Source organism: Schistocerca nitens, chromosome 3 (genome assembly GCF_023898315.1).
Source record: "Schistocerca nitens isolate TAMUIC-IGC-003100 chromosome 3, iqSchNite1.1, whole genome shotgun sequence".
In the NCBI taxonomy this organism is placed as follows: Eukaryota; Metazoa; Arthropoda; class Insecta; order Orthoptera; family Acrididae; genus Schistocerca; species Schistocerca nitens.
Window position 1 is genome coordinate 978,604,279 of NC_064616.1, and position 22,764 is coordinate 978,627,042.

General features: G+C 43.3%; 1 protein-coding gene and 1 pseudogene across 1 annotated transcript in view; one reads left to right on the forward strand and one right to left on the reverse strand.

Annotated features, from left to right (window-relative positions):
* Positions 1-22,764, reverse strand: part of LOC126249043 (monocarboxylate transporter 3) — a 425,057-nt gene that overhangs the window by 382,048 nt on the left and 20,245 nt on the right. The gene's annotated exons all lie outside the window — the stretch shown is intronic.
* LOC126250549 (5S ribosomal RNA) lies at positions 8,699-8,816 on the forward strand (annotated as a pseudogene).

The following is a 22,764-nucleotide window of genomic DNA, read 5'->3' on the forward strand; positions in this document are numbered from 1 at the left end:
GTGAAGGGACACGTACAGCACAAAAGTGTACAGGCTGACAGAGACCGCCGACAGTTGAAAAGGGTAGTAATGTGTAATAGGCAGACATCTATCCAGACCATCACACAGGAATTCTAAACTGCATCACGATCCACGGCAAGTAATATGACAGTTAGGCGGGAGGTGAGAAAACTTGAACTTTATGGTCGAGCGGCTGTTCATAAGCCACACATCACCCCGGTAAATGCCAAACGACGCCTCGCTTGGTGTAAGGAGCGTAAACATTGGATGATTGAACAATGGAAAAACGTTGTGTAGAGTAACGAATCACGGTACACAATGTGGCGATACGATGGCAGGGTGTGGGTAAGGTGAATGCCCGGTGAACGTCATCTGCCAGCGTGTGTAGAGGCAACACTAAAATTCGGAGGCAGTGGTGTTATGGTGTGGTCGTGTTTTTCATGGAGGGGGCTTGCACCCCTTATTGTTTTGCTTGGCACTATCACAGCACAGGCCTACACTGATGTTTTAAGCACCTTCTTGCTCCCCACTGTTGAAGAGCAATTAGGGGATGGCGACTGCATCTTTCAACACGATCGAGCACTGTGTTCGTAATGCACGGCCTGTGGTGGCGTGGTTACACGACAATAACATCCCTGTAATGGACTGGCTGCACAGAGTCTTAACCTGAATCCTATAGAACACCTTTGGGATGTTTTGGAACGCCGACTTCGTGACAGGCCTCACCGACCGACATCGATACCTCTCCTCAGTGCAGCACTCCATGAAGAATGGGCTGCAATACCCCAAGAAACCCAGCACCTGATTGAACGTATGCGTGCGAGAGTGGAAGCTGTCATCAAGTCTAAGGGTGGGCCAACATCATATTGAATTCCAGCATTACCGATGGAGGGCGCCACGAGCTTGTAAGTCATCTTCAGCGAGGTGTCCGGATACTTTTGATCACATAGTGTATAACGCTAGAATATACGGGGAGAAGAGACGTAGGGGCGGGGATAAAGGAAATTTCTGTGCGTTCTTGCAAGTCGTTGAGTTTTATGGAATATTAAGACGATCAGTCTATATTTCACAACATCTGTACAAATCATTTTGTCAAATCAATAGCTGTTAGTTTCTTCGAGCACCCAACATGGCTTATATGTGGAATAGTTTATAAAAGGCTGGTAAGATACGAAACAGGACTATTCACGCACAAACCGATAACAAATTCCCTCAGTGACTGTCACCAACTTGGTTCTTAAATACTAATTTCTTTCAAGAACCTACATTTTGACACTGTAAAAAGGTAATAAATGCTAACAGATCAGAAAAAAGTGAGAGATCGTGCGAACGATTGTAAGTATTGATAAATTCATTTAATGAACAAATGTTTATAGAAGCGAAGTATATCTTCCATGTAACAAACACTTAAGGACAAGCAACAGAATTGAAAACGCATTTACTATAAACTAAAGGGAAAAATGAGTAACAATGCTACTCATTACTTAGTAGGATGATAACAATATCTTAACGTTTTAAAAGTATACTGCTAAAATGGAAAACAAGCAAAATACCATGTTCAATACATGAATTAAAAGCAGACGGTAAGAAGAAAGAATTTTTTATCAACCTGCTACTAAACAAGGGAGGCATCAATATAGGCACAACTCAGCACATGTGTGAGAGCTAAGATTCGGAAACTTTGCGAAGTACATTTTACAGCAAATATATAGATTGTTGTGTTCAAAAATGGTTCAAATGGCTCTGAGCACTATGGGACTCAACTTCTGAGGTCAGTAGTCCCCTAGAACTTAGAACTAGTTAAACCTAACTAACCTACAGACATCACAAACATCCATGCCCCAGGCAGGATTCGAACCTGCGACCGTAGCAGTCTTGCGGTTCCAGACTGCAGCGCCTTTAACCGCACGGCCACTTCGGCCGGCGATTGTTGTGTTAACATCAATAGTTACGGTTATAAAAAGTGGCCTTTAATAGAAAAAGATTAAGGAAAAAGGATACTTAGGAAACCACTGAGTAACTCAGTGATATCATTAGGTTACTTATTCTGCTGGAGTCCATAGACGGGTTTTCTTTAATTTCATTGCATCGCCTCAGACATATACTCACATGTTTCCAGCAACTATTTGCCTAAAGTGATGAAAACACAGTGAATTCCTTTCGGAACCCATTTTGAATTTAATCAGTGGTCCGTATTTTACGGTATCGACATCAAAGTGGTTTTCAACTCTATTCTTTCTGGAATACTACTAATACGACAGTAAGTAAAAATGTGTAGTGGGACACTTCCGAGGTTATGTACTAAAGGAAAACAAGCGACCACAGACCTACAAAAGTAGATGGATAGTTAGTTCATTGTTAAATATGTGAACCAGAGACAATGAAAATTGCAAATCTGAATTTAAGTAGCTGATAGTATGATTGGAACAACAAAAAATCTGAGCTCCTTACGTTCTGTATCTATATCCACACTCTACGAATCATTATGAAGAGTGTGGCAGAGATTACTATCTCTTGTTTCATTCACTGATGGAAAGTGGAATGAATGACTGCTTGTACAATCACGATAAAAAGTATGTGGCCGGAATCGCAACAGTGGATGTACCTCCTACGTGCTCGGATTTGTGGAACACGAACAGTGTCAACGTTGTTATGTATATATTGTGTGCAAAGACAATTTGGAAAACGAGACACTCTTGATTGTTGATTAGTGCTTTGCCTCTCCCCTGGAAAAGAAGCCCATTTTGTGGCTGTAAAACGAATATATTAAGTGTCTCTTGTTGATAAATTGTATTTTGCCCTTTGTGATAGACGCATTTGGAAATTTCTGCCTCCTATTGGTGTTTTCCTACTAAAGAGGACCATGAAAGCTATAATCATTAGATTGAGTCTTTTACTAAATTTCGCAAGTTTCGTCAAGTTGTTTTAGTGAGTTTTCCTGTGAGTAACAGACAAGGAAATTCATCGTGACAATTCGGGACGTAGCGACGCATGCATCTTGTATTATCAACAGCCATTCCTAAGAGTTGCACACAACAGCGATCCACTCTAAAGGCGTCGGAAAGATTGTTTCGAACAGGCGCATACATACTGTGCAGTAGTTACTACTTGTTAAAGCGTTTACCGATATTGCCTGTATACCAAGGAGGATCATTCCAGCTTTAATTATAATGCTAAGTACATATTCTTCAGGAGTTTGGTCGGTTATTTGTTTGGACGTCAACCGTACTTACTCTACATGTCCACTACACAAATCAAATGATTTTATCTTCGTCTGAGAAATGAGACAACCATCTCTTTTACCATTTTAGTGAACGTGTTGCTCATCCTGCTGGCCTATTTTACCTATTCTATCGCCTACCCCATTCTTACAGGCTAAGCGGGTATAGCAGCTGTCCCTTGAAATCAATGTTTTCCCAAGAAGTGTGCAAGCTGGAGCAGGGAAAGAACATGGCGACCGTGACGCTATATGCTGTACCAGCAGAAGGCGGTCGACGTAAAACAGGTTTCTCAGCGCGTGCCGCCACGGATGCTGTAAAAAACATCCTCATAGGCTGAATCGAGCTACGGCTACTGAGCTCTTCTTGTCAGTGGTTTATCCTGACACCATTGTGACATGCTGATGTAATTCTGCTACAATTATTAGCGACAAACTGAGCGGGATTATGCCTTTCAAGCAGTATGTATAGGCACAACAGATTGCTTTCCGAACATCGACATAACGAGCAAGCGTCAAACTTATTTCAGTGATACGAAACCGTATTAATATTTGTGAGGTTCCCCATTCAGTTGCGAATGTGACTATATTGAATTGCATTATTTGAGACTTCCATTAATAACTCGAAAAAAAAGATTGTATGCTCAACAGGAAATTCACCTGCAGACAGTATGCTGAAATGTCTTTCGCTACATGCGTACAATAAGAATTGCGTCTTACCTGTCTGTGCAAATGAAACGATTCTACGGTATATGCCAATCTTGGCTATGCTATCTTAAATCACTATTATGATTAGGGAATATCTACATCTATATCTATACTCCGCAAGCCACCTTACGGAATGTGGCGGAGACTACTTTGTGTGTCACTATTCCAGTCGTGTATGGTTAGTGGGGAGAACATTTGCTGGTAATCCTACGCGTGGGCTCGAATATCTCTAATTTTATGGTTCAGATGGTTCAAATGGCTCTGAGCACTATGGGACTTAACATCCGAGGTCATCAGTCTCCTAGACTTAGAACTACCTAAATCTAACTAACTAAGGACATCACACACATCCATGCCCGAAGCAGGATTCGAACCTACGACCGTAGCAGCAGCGCGGTCCCGGACTGAAGCTCCTAGAACCGCTCGGCCACAACGGCCGGCTCTAATTTGATCTTCAAGGTGTTATCTTAATATATAAGTTGGTGGAAGCAATATATTGGTTGACTCTTCTAAGAATGTGCGCTGTAGGAGATCTAACAGAGCATTTCTCTTGCTTCGTCTCCCACTGGTGTTGGCTGAGCAGCTCTGTAATGCATTCGTGCTTATTAAATGAAACTGAAACGAAACGCGCTGCTCTTCTGTTTCTTCTATCATTCCTCTCTAGTGCGGACCCCGGACTGACGAGCAGTATTCAGGTATTAGTTGAACGAGGGTTTTGTAAGCTACCTCCTTTCTTGACGGACTACTTTTCCTGAGGATTCTTCCAATGACTATCTGTCTGGCATCTGCCTTACCTGCCATTGGTTTTGTGTGGTCATTCCACTTTAAATCGTTGCGTACGCATGCTCCTAGATATTTTATAGAAGTAAATGCTTCCAGTGATTGTTCTGCAACCGTGTAATCACACAATATCTACGTCTAAATCTATATAGATACACTGCATTCCACAGTACGGCTCGTGGCGGAGGGTACCCCGTACCGTACCACTACCAGTCATTTCCGTTCCTGTTACACTCACAAATAGAGCGATGGAAAACGACTCTCTGTACGCCTCCCGATGAGCCCTAATTACTCGTATCTTAACTTCTTGGTCCTTACGCGCACTGTATGTTGGAGGTAGTAGAATCGTTGTGAAGTCAGTTTCAAATGACTGTTCTCTAAATTTTCTCAATAGTGTTCCTCGAAAAGAATGTCGCCTTCCCTCCAGGGATTACCATTTGAGTTCCCGAAGCATCTCCGTGACACTTACATGTTGCTTAAACCTGCCAATAACAAATCCAGCAGCGCGCCTCTAAATTGCTTCGATGTCTTCCTTTAATCTGATCTGTTATGGATCCCAAACACTCTAGCAGTACTCAAAAATAGATTGCACTAGCGTCCTATTTGCGGTAGCTGTTACAGATGAACCACACTTTCAAAGAGTTCTCCCAATAAACCGGAGTCGACCACTCGCCTTCCCTACCACATTCCATGCCATACCGCTTTGCAGCGTTACGCCCAGATATTTAAACGGCGTGACTGTGTCAAGCATGACTCTACCATTATGGGTTTGTTTTTCCTACTCATTCGCATGAATTTCGATTTTTTTTTGTATTTGGAGCTAGCTGCCATTAATCATACCAACAAAAAATTTTGTCTTTTTCATCTTGTATCCTCCTACAGTCACTCAACTTCGACATGTTACCGTACACCACAGCATCTTTAGCAAACAACCGCAGCTTGCTGCCCAAAATGTCTTTGTACACGTAATACGTCAATTTTTTTATTGAGTTACTTTGGCAGTTGTTCATGAGGACAAGGCTAATGAGTTGAGAGTAAGAAGACATTAATGTTTTCTAAGACGGTCTGGTCGCATCAGCCTCCGCTAGTGCATCCGTTGCTGTTGATAAACCGTATTTATTCGTTGACTCCCTGCAGCAAGCGTCGGTCCTCTGCTTTTCTCTACAATTTGTTACCTCTGCGACTCCTCTGAATACAACAGTATCATTGCTACATCTACCATCAATTGTACGTGATATTAAGTTTGACTAACGTTAACGTTTAATGATTTACATTGTGGACTAAACTGGATTACTTTGGCAGTTGTTCGAATGGTCAAGAACGGTACGGAGCGGATTACAGCTTTGGAAATATGTCTTCCTAGAAATGTCGTCGCTTACAAGCCTTTAATGTTGTCTGAGACTGTGTGGTCATATTCTGCCTCCGCTAGTGCATTTTTTTTTTTTTGATAAGCCATTGTGTACTCGTTCAGTTCCTACTCCAAACGTCGATCCTCTGCAAGCCTGCTTGCATTTCGCTACGATTTTCTATCAGTGCGACGTCTCTGTGTACAACAGTGTCATCCGCGAAAAGCCTCATGGAACTTCCTAAATCTCTACTAGGTCATTAATATAAAAATGAAAAGTAATTGTCCTATAAAACTTCCTCGAGGAAAGCTCGAAGTTACGAAGACTTCTCTCCGTTGTGAATGACGTGCTGTTTTGTGTTTGCTAGAAACTCTTCAGTCCAGTGACAGTTGTTTTAATATTCTGTACCCTCGTATTTTGTTCATTAGGCAGCAGTGTGGAACTGTATCGAATTCCTTCCGGAAGTCAAAGAAAATGGCGTCTACCTTGGTGCCTCCGTCTACTGCTTTCTGGGACTTGTGGACGAATTTTGCGAGCTGGTTTCCGCACGGTCGTCGCTTTCGGTACTCATGTTGTTTCCTGCAGAGGAGATTTCCGGTGATCAGAGATGTCACAATACACGAGCACAAATCACGTTCCAAAATTCTACACCATGCTGACCCAGGCCTATAGTTTGTGCGTCTGTTCGATGAACCTTCTTGGAAAGGAGAACAACCTGAACTTTTTTTCCAATCATTATGTGCTCTTCGCTCCAAAGGCGACCTTACACATACTCTGTGTAGGTCTAGTTGCCTTTACTTCCGCTAAGCGACTTTAATTGCTTTTCCATCCCATGGACACTTGTTCCGATATGTCATTTAGTCGTTCGTGCACAGATTTAAGGAAGGTGCTACAGTGTGATCTTCCTGTCTGAAACGAGTTTGTAAAAAGGACATGATTATGTTGGCGTCTACGTATTTACGAAAAGAAAACTTGCGGATTGTACTAGTGAAGGAAACAGCTGACATATATACGATATGGCGAAAGATAGGAAAATGTATTGTTGTACAGGGGCACGTTTACTTTGAGAAAACACTGAATTCGTGTTTGTTGCAAAAGTTTCGCAACTTCCGGAAACCCCTTGCTTTCCAAACGTGCACTGAGGAAAAAACGTACTCCCTCATTTCTTTTCAGGTATCAATCTTAAGGCTGTTTGGCGTAGTTCTCCACTAACGTCACTTCCCAGCTATCTTCCTCTTTTGAGCAAAACTTAAGAGTAGTATTACATGTTATTCATGTGCCACATTCGAATACAGAGCGTGTGCATGGTGGCTGCCTTTAGGAATTCCGTGGTAGCGCTCAAACATACGTACACGGAAGACGCTTGTTATGGTTAAGAAGTTTATTTAAAAATAATTACTCGTTCATAAGCCGGCATTTGACCCACGGTCGCAATGCAGGCTGGGTAATGCGGAAAGTAATTAAAAACATCATAAAGCCATTGGGCGCAATTTCCATAGAAATCATCCACAAATGTAATCGTTTGAAAATTGGCGTAGTTGCCTGAAACTGGTAATGGCAATGACATAAAAGGTTTTTTGAAGAATCTGAGGCTGTTTGCCATCTTCCGCAGCAATATAGTTGACATCAGTCTGTTGTAGAATTATTAAATATGTTTTATGCTCAAGCACAGCAATTCGTCGGATCAGAAATCCTGAAGTGATTGAAAGTCAAGATCAGGATGGGGACACAGTATTGCTTTCTTGGGGCTGTCCCACTGGAGTTGGTTTACCGCTACCTGTAAGTGAATTGTGTGTAGATAAAACATGATTCTTCTAAAGAGGATCACGTCCACATCTGGCAGTTAGTGAAGACAGCGGACACTGGCTTACAGTCTAGTGGTCAATGCGTGCCGACCACGTTCTGGTTGTGAAGCAGTCTTCTACCTCCAGAATTCGTACTGGCTGCCTCCAGCTCAAGTAGCACCGTGTTGGAGCCTATTAGTGACACGGCAATGGAGGCGTGAAGTTCCTTAAGAAAGGCTGGTATTTCCACAATTATTTACGCTCGGTGAAAAGGAAAGCTGCCACGCAAGCTGTGTACATACACAGATCACTTTCTATTCACATTCGCTGGATTTCCATTATGTTTATAAAATCATTCTGTACCTGCGTTCGCTGTTTTCAATTAATTACTGTAATGAAAGATAAACATAGAACCCTACATGTAACTAACCCCGTTTATGAATGGATTTGTGCAACAATACAGTAATTAGATGAGATCGTCAACGAGGATAGTTGTAACTATTCTGCATCACGCCCTCAGCAACTGAAACATCGCTATGACGCTGTAATCACACTCTAAGTGTCGTCGGACTTTATAATGTGGTTCGTTATGTCCGTAGTGAAGGAATGAACACTGGATATCTTGCAGCATTAGGGCGATACCAGAACCCTTCTGCCCAAAATAATCGAAACGCGTATGATGACACTGCACAGATGCTGTTCAGCTGTTGAGATGTTGTCACATTTAGTTCCATTTCGCAATTATCTTTTAAATTTTCGTCTCAGGAGCCTATATTATTTTGTACCGGCCATCCGCAGGCAGGTTATAAAGTGGGAGGAGCAAAAATGAGGGCGGAAAAATTTTTCATCACCTATACTTTGGAGGCAACGGTCTTGCCGCAGTGGATACTCTGGTTCCCGTCAGATCACCGAAGTTAAGCACTGTCGGGCGTGGCCGGCACTTGGATGGGTGACCATCCGGGCCGCCATGTGCTGTTGCCATTTTTGGGGGTGCACTCAGCCTCGTGATGCCAATTGAGGAGCTACTCGACCGAATAGTAGAGGCTCCGGTCAAAGAAAACCATCGTAACGACCGGGAGAGCGGTGTGCTGACCACACGCCCCTCCTATCCGCATCCTTGTTTGACACCGAGCGAGGTGGCGCAGTGGTTAGACACTGGACTCGCATTCGGGAGGACGACGGTTCAATCCCGCGTCCGGCCATCCTGATTTAGGTTTTCCGTGATTTCCCTAAATCACTCCAGGCAAATGCCGGGATGGTTCCTCTGAAAGGGCAAGTCCGACTTCCTTCCCCATCCTTCCCTAATCCGATGAGACCGATGACCACGCTGTCTGGTCTCCTTCCCGAAAACCAACCAACCAACCTTATTTGAGGATGACACGGCGGTGGGATGGTCCCGATGGGCCACTTGTGGCCTGAAGACGGAGTGCTTTATATTTTGGAGAGTGCTGCTGGTGGGAAATCACTTGAATATTTCGAGAGCAAGGAAAATATGTGCCAGTTTGAGACTGATACCCTTTCAATGAACTTGAATCTTCATTTATTTCATTTCCATTGCTTCCATCAATTTCTTGTCAGAGGATTCAATTCATTTGCGTCAAGACATTTATTAATGGGCATTGATACAGTGTGAATCGATCCTTCGCCTTAATGAAACCTTCACCTTAATGACGGCTTGAACTCTGTTGGGGACACTTTCAATAAGACGTCTGTATGTCTGTGGAGGAACGGCAGCCCATTCTTCCCCAAGAGCCGAAACTACAAAAGTAATTATGTTGGACGCTGGGTCTGGAGAGAAGTGGACGTTGTTACTCATCCTAAAGCTGTTCCATTGGGTTGAGGTAGGGAATCCCGACAAGCCAGTCCATTTCAATAACGATATTGTCCGCAAATCATTCCCTCACAGATACTGCTCCGAACTGTTCTTGTGTTACATGCAGTACACGATGCTGTAAAATTTGTGCATATCCTTTCACATTTAACGCTTTCTTAAGCGCAATAAGGGACCACATCCTAATAAAGAAAGATGCAATTATATCCTAACTCTACCTGCCCTTACCACATTTTTGGCACTGCACGTGATGGTAGGTAACGTTCTCCAGGTATCCGCCAAACCCAAACCCTTCCATGTGATTGCCACAGAATATAGCGTGATTTCTCACTCTAAAACACTCGTTTCGAGTCATCCACTGTCTTGGGGCGTCCCTTAAGTGTCCCTTAGCACTGACTACAGAAACGTGTGGGTTATGAGGAGCTGTTCGACCATTGTGTACCCCATTCTTTTCAACTCGTCGTGTTGGCTGGACTGCTAGTAGCAGTTGATTTCTTCCGCTGTATTTTTACAACCGCCCTCAGCTATGCTCGACGGTCCCTGTCGGTCAGTGTATGACGTCTGCCTTGTTCCACTTCACAGTCATATCACAAGAAGTCGACTTGGAAACCTTTAGAAAAGCTGAAGCGCCCCTGATAGATTTATTTTCCGGTGCCAAAAGTGACCAGTCCACATTCTAAGTCACTTCGCTCCCGTGACCGAGCCATTCTGCTGTTACTGCCTCACTACTGACAACAGAACCCCCCCCCCCCCCCCCCGCCTCATTTTATACTTGTGGGTCCACCTTTCGTGACATACAGTGGCCAATCGTGCATTACAGAGGGGTGTCTGTATACTTTTTTCGTTAGGGTAAGCTGGGATCGCCCATCATATCCGTTTTTCTCGTGGTCCTACTCCAGTACAGAGAACCTTCTATGTTTGTTTCCCGAAAATAATAGAAAGGAACAGTGGCAATGGAAATTCGGATCGAGCCTGGAGACATATTCGTAGAGCCTAATCGTTAAGGCGACTGTTCGCAAACTGCAGGAAATCCGTGATGTCCCACAGGTTTTCATCATTCACGACTTATTCATCACATTAGATTTCGGTAATTTTGAGCGCTGCATCACTGATATCGTGTCATGTCATTGCATCTTCAATATCATCATCCCCTTTACCTCTCTTCATTTCAGGTCAGTGAATTCAGCTCAGCTTGAAAAATTCCGTATCATCGTATTATGCGATAATGCCTTAGATTAAATCACAAACCTCTGTGTAATGTCCAAAGTGCTGAGAGCTTGTAACACTTTTGTTGGTGCTCTGTTCGTCAGGCTGCCCTTGGTACCGTTCAAGAGGAGCAGTGTATGTGCGGCATCGAGATTAATTTCTCTCTGTTATTGTCACACGACCACAACACTCTATCATAAAATGGAAAATTACTGCTAAGACACACCATTCGTAGTCTGCAAAGTTGTCCAGTTGCTGTAAACAAAGTATATCTTCTCGACTTATCCTACTGAACTTCTAGTGAATTTCTCAGCCAAGAACGAAGTAATGCTTTTATATTTTTGCAAGAGAAAGGATGGCCCCAGGGACTTAGTAAAGAGATGTGACTTTGTATGAGAGTGTTGAATTTCGCGGCGTATAATACTGACGTAAACTTCTCGGGTTTCCATTCGAGCTGCTGCATTGAAGGTGACATTCATCGAAACGTTGCGGAATTTCGACGCAGCCATCTAGATGGAAGCTCCAGAAGATTTCTTGAACTGCCATATTATTAAATTCGGATGACTGAGGTACACGATAGGAAATCTGCGGTGCAATTGCCAGCCAGGGATGCCCACGATACAAGACGATAGTTCTTCCATACCACCAAGTGATCAGACGTACACGTTTGCCACGCTTATTTTGATGCTCGGAGATGAGACGGATGACGATGGTCTACGACTCTACTCCCTCCACGTAGCGCGTGTATTGCAAGCAGAATGGTTCCTATGCGACAGAGCATGGCAGACGTCCAGGCCTCTTCTGCTTCCGTCCACGTTTACGTCTGACGTTGCGTGTTTGTTTACCGTGCAGCCTCAAGGTTCAAGCGAAACAACTGAGGCGACGTAGGTCAATACTTTTACGCGGAAGCGTATAGCCACCTATGATGCGTCTTATCTCACGTTGCAAATCACGATAAGCAAACAAATTGCCGCTAGCAAGTTTGTAAGACTTTGCTCACTCCCTAAATCTTTTTCCAGTTTCACAACTATCACACTAATTACATAAATAAAGGCAACACTCATTCTGTCGCAGTTTCTTATATCGTAAGATATCATCTCATTTAGATTTCATGCTGCTATGTTCCATCATCGTTTGTTCTTATAGAAAATCGTATTTTACCAACATCAGCTGCTATGAAAAAAACGTTTATCATTGCTGACAGAGCCGGCCGGAGTGGCCGAGCGGTTCTAAGCGCTACAGTCCGGAACCGCGCGACCGCTGCGGTCGCAGGTTCGAATCCTGCCTCGGGCATGGATGTGTGTGATGTCCTTAGGTTAGTTAGGTTTAAGTAGTTCTAAGTTCTAGGGGACTGATGACCACAGCAGTTAAGTCCCATAGTGCTGACAGCCATTTGAACCATTGCTGACAGATTCGAATACCAGAAATTATTATCAAGAACAGAAGGTTCTTAATTTACAATGTTGGGAGGGGGTATGGAGGATACACACATAATGTTATGACTTTCAACAACATTCTACATAACATCAAAACGTAAACCGAACGTTGTAAACTGATACATAAAATCTAAACATTGTTCAGAAGATCTATTGTCATCAATAATACAACATTATAACTTCACCAAGTTCTGAATAATTGTAAAGTGTCAGAACACGTATCTATTAGATGACTGAACTAAGACTGAGTCGTTCGCAAATCTAAAAGCTATGTGTTCTAACGCTTTATAAGTTGGGTGTGACAGTTTGTGGGCATATGTAATGGAATTATCACAAGGGCTGAAACATAGTTAAAGCTGATTGCTGACGTCGCTTCGTTGGTAAGAAACGAGGAATGCTGTCTGTTTACAAAGAAGATTTCTTGCTAAACACTCATGCTACCCGTCGTAGAATATTGCTCGAGTGTTTAGAACTCGTACGAATTGGCAGCATGACTAGTCACAGGTTTATTTTACCCACTGAAGAGCTTCATGGATATGATGAAAAATCTTAATTGGTAGAAGTTTGAACGTCTTACAAGTTACGAAATTTTATCGCAGTTCCGAACATTTTTGACATTAAGCGTGGAAATCATATCTCTTGGTAACACATGAAAATTTGTGCCGGGCCTGGACTCGAACCCCAGTTTCCCGCTTATCGCGAGAGGTCGGCTTAACCAACCGGCTATCCGTGCACACTTCAAAAAATGTTCAAATGTATGTGAAATCTTATGGGACTTAACTGCTAAGGTCATCAGTCCCTAAGCTTACACACTACGTAACCTAAATTATCCTAAGGATAAACACACACACACACACACACACACCCATGCCCGAGGGAAGACTCGAACCTCCGCCGGGAGCAGCCGCGCAGCCTGTGACTGCAGCGCCCCAGACCGCTCGGCTAATCCCGCTCGTGTACACTTCCAGGACTGATCCAAACATCCTTATGCCACAGTGTCTACGCCCCCATTTCTCGCAGCTTACCTGGATTCCCGCAACAGGGTTAATGAGGCAACCGTGTTCAACGTTAGTATAATCATTGTTTTACTCGTCTCGGCTGTAACATTTATTATTACATGCATGCATGTCTGAAGGAACAGACGTTATAAAAATTAATACGTCTTATAGAAGCTCAATACGCCGCGAAAGTCTAACTACAAAGTTCCCAGAGTCAATATTAAGTGAGGAGTCTTGGAATATGCTAAAGCCTACTACGTTTCACTCATGTAGTGATAGTAAAGATGATATTCGGCTAGTTACAAGACTAGCGTTGATATTTAGGCAGTTATTCTTCTGGTGCTCCATATGCGAATGGAACAGGAAGAAACCCTAATATGTGGTAGAAGGGGAAGTACTCTCTACCATGTATTTTACAGTCGTTTGCAGTGCGTGGATGTCAATGTATATGTTCAGAAGTTAAGTAAGTTATACTGTTTTATTATTGACAACTTTTCACCTAATGCAGAGTGTCACTGAAAGTCATATATGTAGTCACACATATACTGTGATTGAAAAACTGCCTGTTTTGATGCTAACTTGTACAGTCGAAACTATTAGCAATAACGAAGGTTTTTCGTAGCGTTCGCTGGTGCTATAACATGAGTTCCGATAAATACCCATATTAAATGTCGGGAATCGCCCACGGAAAATAAGGTAATAATCCGTAAGTATAGTCCCGGTCTTCTTACAGATGATCAGGAGGGCAGGGTTCTCAGTTGGTTAGGTATCTGCTGGTTTGCAGGCATACAGACAGGTGGCACTCGTGTTCCAGAGATATGACGCAGAGGAAGTTGATGAATCGCGCGTAACTCTCGTAATCAAAGTCCACAGAGACAGAGTCGTCGCTCTCGGCAGTTTTTTCCGTCTGTAGCCGACGGGCAATTTGGTCTCCTCTCGAAGAGGACAAAGTTTGGCCAACAACACTGCTAACATCTCTTGCGATTTCGCCAAACACTTCCAACTCTTTCGCAATGAGTTCCGCACACGTTTTCCACGACTTGTTCTTCGCAAAACACGCGACGACGAACTCGCGCGGTTTTATCACGGTTGCATTCAGCTGGTCACTAAACACGCTTGCTCCCCTCCTCCTCTCACTCACTCAAACGTCACAGCACAGCGAAGTACTCGGGACGGAGCATGCGAGGGATGCGCGTGCGCACTTATGTGGTAGCAACAGATTGGTATTTCGAAATTACGGTTTGCAGCATGCTCTGTGATGGGTAGTTCTGATATCCCTCAACAAGGATTAATTCTGCGTCAGTCATAAATATTTTCCATGTCAGGCTTATTATGCCCTTTCTGTACATGTCAGAGGTTGACCAAATCGAAGCACAGTACGAGAGAATGACAACAGTTCATATGTTCGTTATCTCACAGCATGTATTTTCTCTCGAGGCATCGTTTCTAAACCTGAATCCGAACTCTATAAGCCTCACTGCTGTGTGTGGAGGAGGGTACATAGTGTCCCCCCCCCCCCCCTTTACAGTTCCATTAGCGGCTGGTGCCCAGCAATAAAGGTCGACTTTACTTCCTGTATGAATCGACGTGTTCTGATTTTATTGTCGTAGTAGTTACGGGACATGTACGAGGTGTGGCTAGAAAAAAACCGGACTAGTACTGGTGAAACAATAAAACGAATGCAATAAGGCTGAAAGTCGCGTGGCCTGTCACGTGACTCTCGCTCCGCCTACTGCTCGAGTTTCATCTGCCTCCTGCACTCAGTCTGCCCGTGGCGTCTGTTTTAAGTAGTTGACGTTTTGTCTGTGCGTCGGAAAATGTTGAGTGTACAGAAAGAACAGCGTGTTAACATCAAATTTTGTTTCAAACTAGGAAAATCTGCAAGTGAAACGTTTGTAATGTTACAACAAGTGTACGGCGATGATTGTTTATCGCGAACACAAGTGTTTGAGTGGTTTAAACGATTTAAAGATGGCCGCGAAGACACCAGTGATGACACTCGCACTGGCAGACCATTGTCAGCAAAAACTGATGCAAACATTGAAAAAATCGGTAAACTTGTTCGACAAGATCGCCGTTTAACAATCAGAGCAGTGTCTGAGTTAACAGGAGTTTCCAGGATGTCAGAACAAATCATTCTTCGGCGTTCCTTCTGTTCAATTGTGAGACACTTTGGAACCATTTTTGAACACACTTTGTTCATGTTGAAACTTTCATGAAGAATCTGCCTAACACCTTCCTTGTCAACTCCTGTTAACTCAGACACTGCTCTGATTGTTAAACGGCGATCTTGTCGAACAAGTTTACCGATTTTTTCAATGTTTGCATCAGTTTTTGCTGACAATGGTCTGCCAGTGCGAGTGTCATCACTGGTGTCTTCGCGGCCATCTTTAAATCGTTTAAACCACTCAAACACTTGTGTTCGCGATAAACAATCATCGCCGTACACTTGTTGTTACATTAAAAACGTTTCACTTGCAGATTTTCCTAGTTTGAAACTAAATTTGATGTTAACACGCTGTTCTTTCTGTACACTCAACATTTTCCGACGCACAGACAAAGCGTCAACTACTTAAAACAGACGCCACGGGCAGACTGAGTGCAGGAGGCAGATGAAACTCGAGCAGTAGGCGGAGCGAGAGTCACGTGACAGGCCACGCGACTTTCAGCCTTATTGCATTCGTTTTATTGTTTCACCAGTACTAGTCCGGATTTTTTCTAGCCACACCTCGTATAATGAGGGAAGCAGTATGTTTGTTCTTGAAAAATGAGTTGGGCAACATATTAACTTGTCTCGCAACTAGTACTCATACAGGGCTTGTTTACTAAACAGGGTGACACATCGCGTGAGCCGTGTCTCTACGTGCGCTTAGTAAATTCGTACCTATGTTTAGCGTGATCGTCGTTAATGTCGTACGTACGTCATTATTTGTCACACTGAGAATCAATGACAGGGATGGACTACTTGTTTTGAACTTACGAACAGGTGCAGTAAAATGTGCAAAGTGAAGCAAATTAAATTTATTGTGTGTGTGTGTGTGTGTGTGTGTGTGTGTGTGTGTGTGTGCGGGTGTGCGGGTGTGTGCTTGCGTTTCTCAGAAGGAAAAGAGCTGGGCAAATCTCTTTGCCATAAAAAGCTAGCTCATTTGCGGACACGCGATGAAAAGAAGTTTCTCAACTAACAAGACCAGGGAAAGTGCAAAACTTACTTTCTCCAGAATTTACGACTGAGACTTTATTGCTGATTGAGTAACTCAAAAATACGAAACTGCAAATTGAAATGGGCCCAGCAGAGATCCGACGGTTTTATGGAGTGCCGAGTACCACCTGTCTGGTCGGCCACACACGGCAGCAGCTTCCGTACAGAGGGTAACGATCGCCTTCCCGTAAAACTTCAGGTCCCACTTTGCGTAAATCCTGAAACGTGGCCAAAGTCTAATTTCAGCGTTCGTATTTCTAGAAACCTCGTCAGTCGAAAACGATTGTCGGAAGGGCACAAAGCCTGGGACCGAGCAGCGAGTTTTGCTTCCGGAGCGAACTCAGTGAGAAAAGTCTCTTTCAGGGCCTGGCAGTGGTGGTAAATTCGTGGGGGAACTTGGCTGCGGTGTTCAAAGCGCACATCTGACTCGAGTCCAACAAGCATCACCTCCTTTGTGTCGTATGTTCGCTTTTTCCGCTTGTACAGTAATGAAAAAACATACTTAAAATAAAGGCACCAACATATAGGAACGTTGCCCACACGGTAAAGTCACTAATTTGGGTACTATCTTTTTCTGTTTGGCTTGTGTTTATTCGCCCATATTGCCAGTAGCTTGATACAAATATGTAAACCTCCATGAAGTGTTTAAGGAAGATTTAAGATTATTTTATAGTATCTACATAGACACAATATCTGTAGGTAAGGAATCCTGACGTGATATCAACTACAGAAAAAATAGAACGTAAAAAATAACTCACTTTTGGTTTCTTCAACAGTACAGAACGGGTTATCTTCGATGCCTATCCGCTGTAAGTGTGAAGGAACTGAGCTATGGTTGGTACGAATTCGTTATCAGGCCGCAATCACCCTCCTGCTCGCCTGAAATTTTCAAAACTGGAGAGGGGGAGTTTACAATTACTTGGAATTCAGTGTAGTACTGACTGGGTACTAACTGCAGATTGTTTGTATGTCCAAACGTTTATCATTCCCAGTTTTTTTCTGCACGGTAATATTTGGAAGAATACTTTTTGCAATACTAACAGACTGAAGCACATTTTATGCTTACTATGTAACTCACAAAGGATGTTTTGTACCTTGTACGGTTTTGTTTTCTCCTTCTGCCCACTGTATTTGCAGTAAATTCTTCTTGAGACCATGTAAGGGACTAATAGCCCTTCGAGTGGTAGATCTGTTAACTGTTATTCTGTACAGAGCAACGTCTTACGAAAAACTATTTCCGTTTGCTCCGTTCTACGACACCCCAATCGTTCAGTGTGACAAATAAGTATGAGTAGACAACATTAAATGTTAGAAATTTATATCAGAGGCAAATATACTCAAGAGGGAGTAGCCATTATAAAACCTGATTCCATGTTTTGGCCTTCACGACAAACTACGAAGCATGTGATTGCAAAACTTTCTTTTCCCACAGTTGCTCAAGGCAGCACTTTCATACCAAGTGATATGTGTCATTCAATAGTACTGTATGGGATCACATCGTTTTCATAAACTTCTACACTTTACCACAGTGAACGTCATATTTATAACTGTAACATAAATCCATTTTCTTAATATTGTTTTACAGCGATTGGTAAGTACGTAGCTACACATTATCCCTTTGAGACCATCTGGCTATAGTTGTGTACATTAACTGTTACTGTATCTTAGCTGCAACAGAAGTATTTTTCCCAGTGGAAACCTGAGGTACACATTCATGAATGTTCAGCCTTTTCATCATGCGCAAGTGCTGCCAACTGTTGGGCATCACTACGAAAAAATCAGTAACTCAGTATAGCAGTGCGCAGCAGCCATCAGAATACACCTATGTACGAGGCCTGTTCAGAAAGTAAGCTCCGATTGATTGCCAAATTGAAACCACAGTGAACATCAGAAATGTTTTACTTGCAACAATTAGCTACACCTTTCAGCTACTTCTCTACGTAGTCGCCGTTCTGACTTAGACTTTTGTCATAGCGTTGTACCAACTTTTCAATAGCCTCATCATAGAAGGCAGCCGCCAGTGCTTTCCGCCAATTCTCTACGCTGGCCTACACCTCGTTGTCTGTGTCAAAATGTTGTCTTCAAAGACAGCGGTTCATGTGACCAGAGATGAAACTCAGGGGGAGACAATTGCGGACTGTATTGTGGGTAATCTCACATTTCCATTTGAAAACGATGCAGGAGCATCTTCATTGCCCCTGCAGAATGCGGCTGAGAATTGTCTTGAAGAAGAAACAGCACGACAGTTATGTAATGTTAGCTGCATAGCTTCAGGCGAAATTTCTCACCAGGCCCTCGTACTTGGCGGCAGACACTATTTTCTAGACATCTTTACGCACTCACTGCGAGCTCAGAAATGAGAAGAGCGACGTGATGCTAACTGGGGTTATACTAGAGACACTACCCAACACATCTGTGCAAAGCTTTATCGGATTTTCATAGTCGTTTCCATTTCGCGACCGATCGGACCTTACTTTCTGAACGCCCCTCGTAGTTGGTTCGCTATATTTCATCGTATAATTGAACATTGTTATTGTTATTTTGCATGGTAATTATTGAATGAGCATTTTACTATTTATTACAAAAGTTATTACAAAACTATTTTTGGACAATAATAGTTTAAGAACTGGTTGATAATAGTGTTTGTGCCTGTGTAAAAACTAAATTTCGAGCAGTCTAATAATGTATCGGTGGCCAAAAATCGCAAAGTTACTCCCAAGTAATTGCCGTCTCGGATTGCCTATCTCATTTCCGTATTTTGTTTTTGTGTTGTTTCTCGTGTTAATATTAATAAATAATTCTACCCATTGTGGATGTATTACAACAATGCAACTGTTGAAACTGAAAGTAATTTATAATATGTAAGCTGCATATTTGAACCATCAGCTGTTTCGGTCTTGGACCATCTTCAACAATGAAGGGTTAAAATGGTTTAAGTCACCATATTGCATTAGTCAATGTAAATATATGAGACAGAACTTTAAAAGCAAACATCCGAATTCTAAATGTATACAGGGCAGTACTGCTCTGGATGCCTGGCACTCCATCTTCAGATGTTTACATTTGTTTACATCTCGTGAAGGTTATTTCTGTACTAATGGCGCCACAGAATTTTGCAAGGGAAGCTTTTAAGTTCCTCAGCAAGCTATTGTAAAATGTCGTAAGCCAAGAAACAAAATTCACAACGTGTAAGTAAATGTAAACATCTCAAGATGGTGTGAACATGAAATAAATGTACTCTCAAAAACGCGTGTTTTGAGAGGTATTTCGTTGGCACGGTGTGTTGGGAAAGGGGTGTAATTCATATCGGTGCGTTACCACATACACTGATCACCACCGATTGTAGCGCCACCTAACGAGGAATGACACACGCACAGTGCATGCAGAATCAGTGAGCGTCCTGACCGTGTCTCGAATGGGGAAGGCGCACGACCTATCTGAGGGTCTGGAGGCCCGGTACTAGCCTTTCGGAAACTGCATGACTTGTCGGGCATTCTAGGGGTGCTCTGGTGAGTGTCTTCAACAAGTGGTGAAACCGCATCCAGGTGTGGTGGGGTGAGGCGGCCACCCCTCATTACAGATGCCGGACGTCGTAGACTGGGCAGGCGGCAAACTCAGGTGGAACTAACATCAGATTTTAATTCTGGACAGAGTGTGAGTGTGTCTGAACTCACAGTGCACCGAACACTCGTAACGATGGGCCTCCACAAGCGACGAGCCACGCATGTGCCGTTGTTAACACCACGGCAACTACGACTGAAATGGGCACGTGACCATCGGCACCGGACGTTGGTGCAGTGACAGAGCGTTGCATGATCTGATGAATCCCGATATCTACTTCATCGTGCTGATGGGAGGGCACGAACCCGTCGTCTTCCCGGGAAACAGCTCCTTGATACCTGTACTGCGGGACAATATTTCAGTGTAGATGCCATCGCAGATGGCTTTACCAGCGATAGGGCATCATGAAACTGTCACAATGCCGTGAATGTTCCTCGTTTCCTTTATTCCGTAAGTTATTTACATCTTTCCTTATTTATTACTGCCGGCCGCGGTGGTCTAGCGGTTCTAGGCGCGCAGTCCGGAACCGCGCGACTGCTACGGTCGCAGGTTCGAATCCTGCCTCGGGCATGGACGTGTGTGATGTCCTTAGGTTAGTTAGGTTTAAGTAGTTCTAAGTTCTAGGGGACTGATGACCACAGATGTTAAGTCCCATAGTGCTCAGAGCCATTTTTTTTATTAATTACTATTTGTATTTAACATTATAGGTGCTTTAATGACTATGATTATATATCAGATTTGTTTCCTATAAGTGCCTGACGATAACACTGTATGGTTATAAAATCGATTGCACGTAACTTGAACATCAGAATAAATTGTGTGTTAAAGTCGTACAGACAAACTAACATTCCTACGGGAACGAAGTTACTACGAAGTCTTGAGTCCACAACTCCGTCTCACCTATGGTAACACGAATGAATATTTGGTATATTTTCTTTCCTCTGAGGGAGATGGATGTCAGTGTTTTATCTCTGCCTTACAAAAGGCAAATGTGAGTGTGGATTCTGCAGCTGCAGCTGCTAAAAGTGAAGAATGCGAAGCATCCGCGATTCCAGGGAACTCGTTGGCCCTTTTCAGGTTTTCATGGATACCGCGCAGTAGAGTCCAGTAAACAACTTAATAACTGCGTCAAACAAATGGCCCTGCGAACTGAATCCAGGGGCTACTGCGAACACACAAAACACTGGCATTACTCCTGCGGCGCGCTCACTCCGCCGTCCGCGCCCCGCGTCTGTCAGTTCACCTGATGATGGCGACATGTATGATAGCCGAAATATTGTGCCCGTTGGACACTGTAGACCGGCAGTACACCCGTGGATATTTTGATTATCAAAAACGCCGGGAGAAACTCAAGAATCACAGGTGATTTATCGGTTCTCATCGCTGAAACATTTTTCCTAGAGAAACAAAAATTTTTAAAAAGCTGGTGTCTTCATGACTATAATATCTTGATATCGACGAAATCCCAAACATGTAATTTTCGTCCTTCCTTCTACATGAAATGGACCTCATCGAGATAATAATAGAATTATCTTCTTTCTACTACGAAATTCGATAGATTCCAGCGCACAAACGTTTAGGGACGTCCTAATACCGGATTCGATACAGTACTTGATATCGATATGAGCACCTAAAAGTTCGCGTGGCTACCCTAGTCGGAGGTTCGACTCCTTCCTCGGGCTCGGGTGTGTGTGTTGTCCATTGTCCATAGCGTAAGTTAGTTTAAGCAGTGTGTAAGCTTAGGGACCGATGACCTGAGCAGTTCGGTCCCATAAGATCTTACCACAAATTTACAAATTTTTTTTACATCCCCACCCAGCCATCTAGATTTAGGATTTCCGTGATTTTCCTACATCGCTGAAGGCTAATTCCGGGATTGTTCCTTTAAAAGGGCATGCCCAATTTTTATTTTCATCCTTAATTATTCCGAGCTTGTGCTCTGTCTCTAATGGCCTTGTCGTTGACGGGTCCTCTTCCATCTTTCTGTATGTTGGTCGCCCGAGACGACCCTCACCACAAAGAAATATTCGGTTGCGTTTAAATTCGTTGAACGAATATCTAACTAGGGTCACTGACGGCGAACAATAAGCAAAAACAACGTCCAATTTCGCTTTTACCTCGTCGCACACTATCCCATCCAGGAACAAAAACGAGTAGTACTAAACAATACTGCACTTCTTCCATCTCCTCAAAACCCACGTTGCACAATTTACCGAAATGGCTGACAAAACCAAAGTAACCTGTCAGTGTCAGCGTCATTTACCAGATGGATGCACATGATGGTAACACCAGCTGCGTTAGCAATGGCATCTGTCTGCAGTCTTTATCTCTGTATAAGGCGGGATGTAGAAAACAAGATAACAGCCTGACGCCTGCTTCCCAGTTTTCGATTTCCTGCTAGCTTGAAATCTTAAGAAACTAACTAAGTAGAGCCTGAGTATCTTTTTTTATTCCAGTTTATGTGTTTTATTGCAGCGTCTGCCCCGCAAGGGGCCTCCCGGCCAATGACGCCAAACGCTAATTTCCATTTCCATTGCAGCGTGGAAAACGAGATCATCATCTCTTAATCTGCGTCATACTCGACAGTGAAGACGATAATAGGATAACCCAAGAAGCCCTCCAGACAATCACTTGCATCTTATCCATAGTTCCGGTCAGTACCACGAAACCAACGGTTAGCAAGCTCGAGGCACCACAC